The sequence below is a fragment of the Larimichthys crocea genome, chromosome XX (genome assembly GCF_000972845.2).
Source record: "Larimichthys crocea isolate SSNF chromosome XX, L_crocea_2.0, whole genome shotgun sequence".
Lineage (NCBI taxonomy): Eukaryota > Metazoa > Chordata > Actinopteri > Sciaenidae > Larimichthys > Larimichthys crocea.
This window is the reverse complement of record NC_040030.1, coordinates 15885756-15892481: the sequence shown is the minus strand read 5'-3', so window position 1 is coordinate 15892481 and position 6726 is coordinate 15885756. Positions and strand designations below refer to the sequence as shown.

Sequence of the window (6726 nt, the reverse complement as noted above, 5' to 3'; positions counted from 1 at the left end):
TTTGTTAGTTAGTCCGTCAGTTTGTTTGTTTGTTTGTCCGTCAGTTTGTTTGTTAGTTAGTCCGTCAGTTTGTTTGTTTGTTAGTCCGTCAGTTTGTTTGTTTGTTAGTCCGTCAGTTTTTGTTAGTTAGTCCGTCAGTTTGTTTGTTTGTTAGTCCGTCAGTTTTTGTTAGTTAGTCCGTCAGTTTGTTTGTTTGTTAGTCCGTCAGTTTGTTTGTTTGTTAGTCCGTCAGTTTGTTTGTTTGTTAGTCCGTCAGTTTGTTCGTCGTCAGTTCGTCAGTTTGTTTGTTGTTCGGTAGTCAGTTTGTTTGTTGTTTGGTAGTCAGTTTGTTTGTTTGTCTGTTTGGTAGTCAGTTTGTTCGTTAGTTTGTTTACAGTTTGATGAATTTTAAACCGTATTTGACCTGTTGGATCCGGTTGGTTTATTGTCATCTGTTGTCAAGTCTTTGATATTAAATCAAAATAACTCAACTGCTTCTAGAAATAACGTTTTATATGAGTGCTGACTCCCAGATCGACTTGACACCAACATGCTGTGCACAGAGAAGAGAACTGGTTAACAGCAAAACAACACCTTCCTATCAGCGTCTTCCTCAGAAAGATTACAGTCCAAAAAAAGCCGTCGTAAAACCCACCATGTCACCCTTACTGGAAAGGGGAACTGTTCTGCTGTAACGTGAGACGGGGGGAAGCCCGTCGCAGCTCAAGCCACGCCGGAGGGGGGTCAGTTTCACACAAAGTATAAGTGCAGATTAAGCAGCAGCACCCGTCACTCTGAGGGAGATGATACACGGTGAAGCGTCGTTTTACATTTACACCCCATCGAACGGAGACGTGTCGTCAGGTCCTCCGTTAGGGAAGCGTGGTGTGACCATGATCTTTACATCTACGTTTACGCGAGTCATACCTGGCATCCGAGTTTACGCTCAAAACAACCCACGCTCAAATCTTTATCAGCGTGAACCAACGTCACCGAATTATCCGTCTTCTCGCGAAAACTCAGATCTGATTTTTAACAGCGTACGTGCTCGGAAATGTTGTCACCCAAACCCCGAGCTATAAATAAAAATCAAACCGCATGTGTGTGTGTGTGTGTTTTCACCTGATACACATTCAGCTCCGAGTCTGTTTGTGTCTACAGAAACAAGAACAGCTTAACACACACACACACACACACACACACACACACACTACATGAACGATGACAAACTGGATTTTAAAGTTGCTTCTGACCTGTTTTTGTTTAATCAACATTCCTCTCCTCGCAGCAAGTTATGACACCCTGATAACAGGCGGAGGCCGAGCCTGTCAGCCACACACACACACACACACTTCCTGAATATTTCCAAGTAGAGAGATTAGCGTTTTCACACACACACACACACACACACACACACACACACACACACACTCGCTTGCTCGGGCGATTCCAGTTGCACAAACACACACTGGCGTGAGCTGGTTGTCTTTAAAAAGTGGAGTTTGGTTTTGACGGGGGAAAGGACGGTGAGGCGCTGTCACACACACACACACACACACACACACACACACACACAGGCTCAGACAGGCAAAGAGGGGTGTGTGTGCCCTCGCCTCTCGTGGACGCCGCCTCGTGCGGCTGCTGATTTACAAACTTACATGGAAAGAAACGTGGACTTCGCTCCGGTTTGAAGCTTCTCAAGAAGTTTGTGCATCACACACACACACAGACACACACACAGCTGCAAAGCTGTGATGCAACTGACAAACAGCAGAAAGACCTGCCCTCATATGGCGGGCGCGGTGCGGATATTTCGCCCTCCTCCCCATGGAGGAGGAGGAGGAGCGCCTGCCTGCCTGGCTGCCAACGCCGCTGCGATACCTCCTCCTCTGCCAAAAAACTTGAGGTAGCCTGATACGCCTCAGGCAGGGCGACAGGATCCGAGCCTGAAATGGAGACACTGTGTGTGTGTGTGTGTGTGTGTGACTGTTGTTGAAGCCAGCTGCACATGCAATTTGTTGCTGATCAATCTAGGAGACAGTTAACATATGGGAGGGGTGGTGTGTGTGTTTGGTGTGTGTGTGTGTTAGGGGGAGGGGAGGGCAACACCAGGCTAGACACCTGTTGAAACTTATGTCGTTAAGGTGACAGGCAGTTGAATAAATTAAAAAAAGGTGTTTTTAAACAGCCAAACTTTGTTTTTAGCTGACTTTTTTTTAAACAAAAACACAATTTCCACACATTTTAGGCAAAGTTGTCGTCGTACACGAACAAACACGCATAAATAAAGCGCAAACACAACTTTATCTGTTTGTTCGTTTGTTCGTCGTCAGTTTGTTCGTTTGTTCGTTTGTCAGTTTATCTGTTTTTAGCTGACTTTTTTAAACAAAAACACAATTCCCACACATTTTAAGCAAAGTTGTCGTCGTACACGAAGAAACAAACGAGCAAACACGCATAAATAAATCTGTTTGTTCGTTTGTCAGTTTATCTGTTGTTAGCTGACTTAGCTCGCGCTGCTAACGGCAAACTGAAGTTAGCACGCGAGCTAACGGACAAACACGAGCGTCTCGCTCGTGTTTGTCGTTAAGCCTCGCGTGCTAACTTCAGTTTGAGACAGACACGGAGACATTAAGACACTCGGAGACATGTGGACTCACCTTCTAGTAAGTCATGAGGAAAGGCTAGAGACGAGGACCCGCACCGCGGTCAAACCGAGCACCGACGCCGCTGACGGGGCCGCCGCGCGGCTGCTGCTTCTCCTGCTGCTCTGCTGCTGCCATCTTGTTGTTCAACGACGGGAGACACTTTGAACGTTTAAAGCCACGAAACCAGCTCCAGGTGAGACATGTTGCGGGGGGGTTTAGCTCCCGCAGCTTTACCGGAGATGAGGAGTTGCGTTTCTGAACTTTTTTTCGCGGTGGTGAAACGCACACGCCGCCTGTTCTTCCTCTTCTTCTTCCTCCTCCTCTCGGAGATAGTTAGTTAGCTGCTGCTGCTGTTGTTGCTTCTCCGCATTGTGGAATGTGAGAGGGGAGAGGAGACAAGGAGACAAGGGGAGGACACAAGGAGACAAGGAGACACTGCGCCTACAATGTCAAACTATGACACCTGAGTAAAACATTTAACTTCCATACAGCTACATTTAAACTGTGTGTGTTATGTAACCAACTGTTGAACTTTAGTTCCATTCACATCTATTTACTGCCTGTGGTTTGTACACTTCATTACTACACATATATATAATATATATATATATATATTATATATATATATATATATATATATATATATATATATATATATAATAATATAACTAACAGTAAACATAACGGTTAAACTAATACGTCAACATAAACCTATACTAATTATAAATATATAACAATATAATTCTAAATATATATATATATATATAACTTTGTACATATATATACTTCATTATGTACACTTTATAACACTATATATAATATATGATATAATATATATAGCTGTTTATACAAGTGTTGCTGTTGTTGTATATATAGTTGTACAAGTGAACGTAATGAGTATAATATATATATAATAACACATCTATATACATATATATATATATGTATAATTAGTATAAGTTTATGTTAAGGTATATTTTTAACCGTTATGTTTACTATTATAGTTTTAGATAATAGTTATATATATAATATATTACATATATAGAGCCATAATATTACAAACACCTTAGAATATGTATGTTTTTTTAATACCACATATAAATAACACTCTATATAATTGTGTTGTGTGTTATGTATGTATGTATGTATGTATGTATGTATGTATGTATGTAATGTATGTATGTAGTATATATATATAATTACAATGCTATATATATTATAATTAATATAAGTTTATGTTGACACTGTCAGAGAGGTATTAGTGTAACCGTTATGTTTACTGTTATAGTTTTAGATAATAGTTATATAAGAATATAATATAATTATAAATATAATATAATATAATATAATATAATACATACCTGCACAAGATATGCATATAAAAATATGCATGTATACACATAAAATCAACACTCTACATGGTGTCAGACGCCAATGAGAAGAGGTTTTAAGAAAGGTTTTAAAATGAGACAGAGAGGAGGCCTGTCTAATGTGCAGCGGCCATTCATTCCAAAGTTTTGGAGCTGCAACCATATATAAATAATACCATATATATATTTATATGGTTATACTATAAATTATGTTATCACACATCAAACAAAGCTGGCCCTGACCTGAGTCTGATGATTGCAGATGCATAAAGGCATAAATGCATAAAGTGCAACATCAGCCGAAGAAGAAGGTCCTGCAGTATCACCTAAAGCTGTAAATGTGTCTTTTAGGTTCATATTGTGCTGCTGGCATGATGCATAATTCTAAATAATGTTGTGTTTTATCAAATTACCAGACAGTGTGACACCAGCACAGGTGAAACTGGTTTGTTCAGGGTTTGCTGTCATGCAATAAAGCTGCTCTGTGAGGCAACAGGGCACATACAATACATGTCAAGTCAGCTAGAAGGTAAGTAGAAGCCCATAAGCACATTTTAAACCATGATAATATCATAATTATTAGTACTTCTCTCATTATAAAGTACTATATATTGTGTAAATCATGTTTTAAGTATGCTGCAGTTCATTGCCACCATCTTTACCTCCTCTTTCTTCTGACATTCTGACTTATTATTAGTACATTGGACAGCTTGTACAGTCAGTTTTTGACATGTCTGCAGTTTTCAGTTCCAAATAATAAATAATAGATGACTTACTAAACTGACTTTCCTTTTAGGCATCGTTTATTGAGGGTGAGATTATTACATTTGAAAGAAGGTGTGGGCCACAGGTATACATTTCGACTTCTCACAGATGTTACTAATCTTAATGACTCCGTTCTGTTCAGGGAGAATTTAGCCGTGATTAATCCGATCATTTACACCCATGCTTTTCCTGCTGTGACATGTCATCTGTGAAAACAAAGAACATTTGCAAATCTAGAAAGAGACTCACATTAGGTAGAGATAGTGCCGGCATTGAACCATGAACGGTCGATAGCTAACTGACCTCTGACCAGGTCAAACACCGATTGATTTTTCCCCTCTTTGCCTCACAACACATAAAGAAGATCATATCATGTCATGAAATGATAGTAAAGCAAAGGTGCCCACAACTAAAAAGAATGTAACAAAACAGTTTTTTTCACCAGTTTTCAGTCCAGGATTTTGTGGGCGGTCCTTAAAAGGCGGCTCGATGACACACTGAGGCCACCCTGAAAGGTTTCCCTATGGCTTCACCGTAAAGACCCAGAAAGCAGAACAACACTAAATCAATGCTGATGCATCACCGAAACTGTCATTGAATCAGTGTTAGATCAACATTAAAAATCAATCGCTGTTTTATCATTGAACCAACATTGAATTAACATTAATTAAACCAATCACCAGATAGCAGACCAACATTGAATCAACACTGAATTCATTGATTCAATGTTATCAAGCCTTGAATATTCAACCCCAACAAAAAAGATGATTCCTAGAGTTTCAACGTTGACTTACTGTTGCCGTGCTATCTTGGGAACAACTTTATGTTCAAATTCTTTAAATTGAAGGGTGTAGAGTCGGGACACACACACACACGTATCACCAAAGAATACAAAGATCTCAGAAGTTCATTAAAATTCGACAGTCATTTTAAAATACGCAACCTCCCACACAAACATCGGAGAGGACAGGGAGGCGTCACCGCGCCTGACGTGTTTCCCTAAAGAGAAAATCTGCATTTGATCGGTTATCTGACACGTCACACTGGAGCAAACATAATTATTGTTCACGATTAAACATGTCAGCAGAACAACAGAGCTCACTGAAATGTTTTCTTCACCCTGCCTCTTCGTTTTGTTGCACTCATCATCAGATCACGGCTCTTTTTACAGACTTGTTTAAACACACACTTTCCAGTCATGCCATCATCATGCTATGTTATTAACAATAAAACTCAGTAATGAAGCAGAAGTCACTTTATGGTTGTCAAGGCCTGCTGTGTAATTATTGTACACTCTTACTTTATTAATTGTCAAACTGAAAAATCAGATTATAAATCAGAGTTCTGGCACCACCTAGTGTCTGATATGTAAACCACATGCAAGCAGCTTGACGTTGATCATGATCACGGGTCAAAGAACACGCCAGTAAAGACAATGATCTTATAAATATATGATATGATCATAGAAGTCTCTCAATGAGGATCAACAAAGAGATAAAATAGACGAGGTGTGGAGACAAATGACTCTGCCGTGTGGGACAAACAATGCTTTATTGGCATGTTGGATGAACATTCAAGGACAATTATCAGTGATATGACCGGTCGACGCAAACGCGTGTTTGGGGATCAGAATTCAGCCTGAAGGACGAGGAAGAGGTGTTAACAGCTGCTGTGAGTCTCCTGTGGTCAGTCGAATGTGTCAAAAGTAAAATAATTTAAACACCTTGGACACAATCCATCATCAAACGTTCAAAATACATCAACATAAATTCAAAGAAGTGACAATTAAAAGAATTTAAAATGGTCCTTAACCAGTCTGTGTTCCCTTTAGTAGATATCAGTTTATCCTGGTCGTTAATATCTTTAGTGCACATACAGTGGATACAAAAAGTCTACACACCCTTTATTTTCATACTGCAGCGTTACGAAAGTTTTAAGATGCTACAATTGGTTGATTTCGATAT

At 39.7% G+C, this 6726-nt stretch overlaps 2 protein-coding genes across 3 annotated transcripts in view; both read right to left on the bottom strand.

The window, feature by feature from the left end:
- The window catches only part of hipk3a (homeodomain interacting protein kinase 3a), a 37223-nt gene extending 34413 nt beyond the window's left edge, over positions 1–2810 (bottom strand). The window contains exon 1 of one of the 2 annotated variants that reach the window (XM_027272329.1): positions 2640–2810. The gene's annotated coding sequence lies outside the window, so the exon portion shown is untranslated. The remainder of the gene's footprint in view (positions 1–2639) is intronic. The other variant, XM_027272330.1, reaches the window with a different exon arrangement.
- The window catches only part of herc56.1 (HECT and RLD domain containing E3 ubiquitin protein ligase 56.1), an 820440-nt gene that overhangs the window by 707755 nt on the left and 105959 nt on the right, over positions 1–6726 (bottom strand). The window lies entirely within an intron of this gene.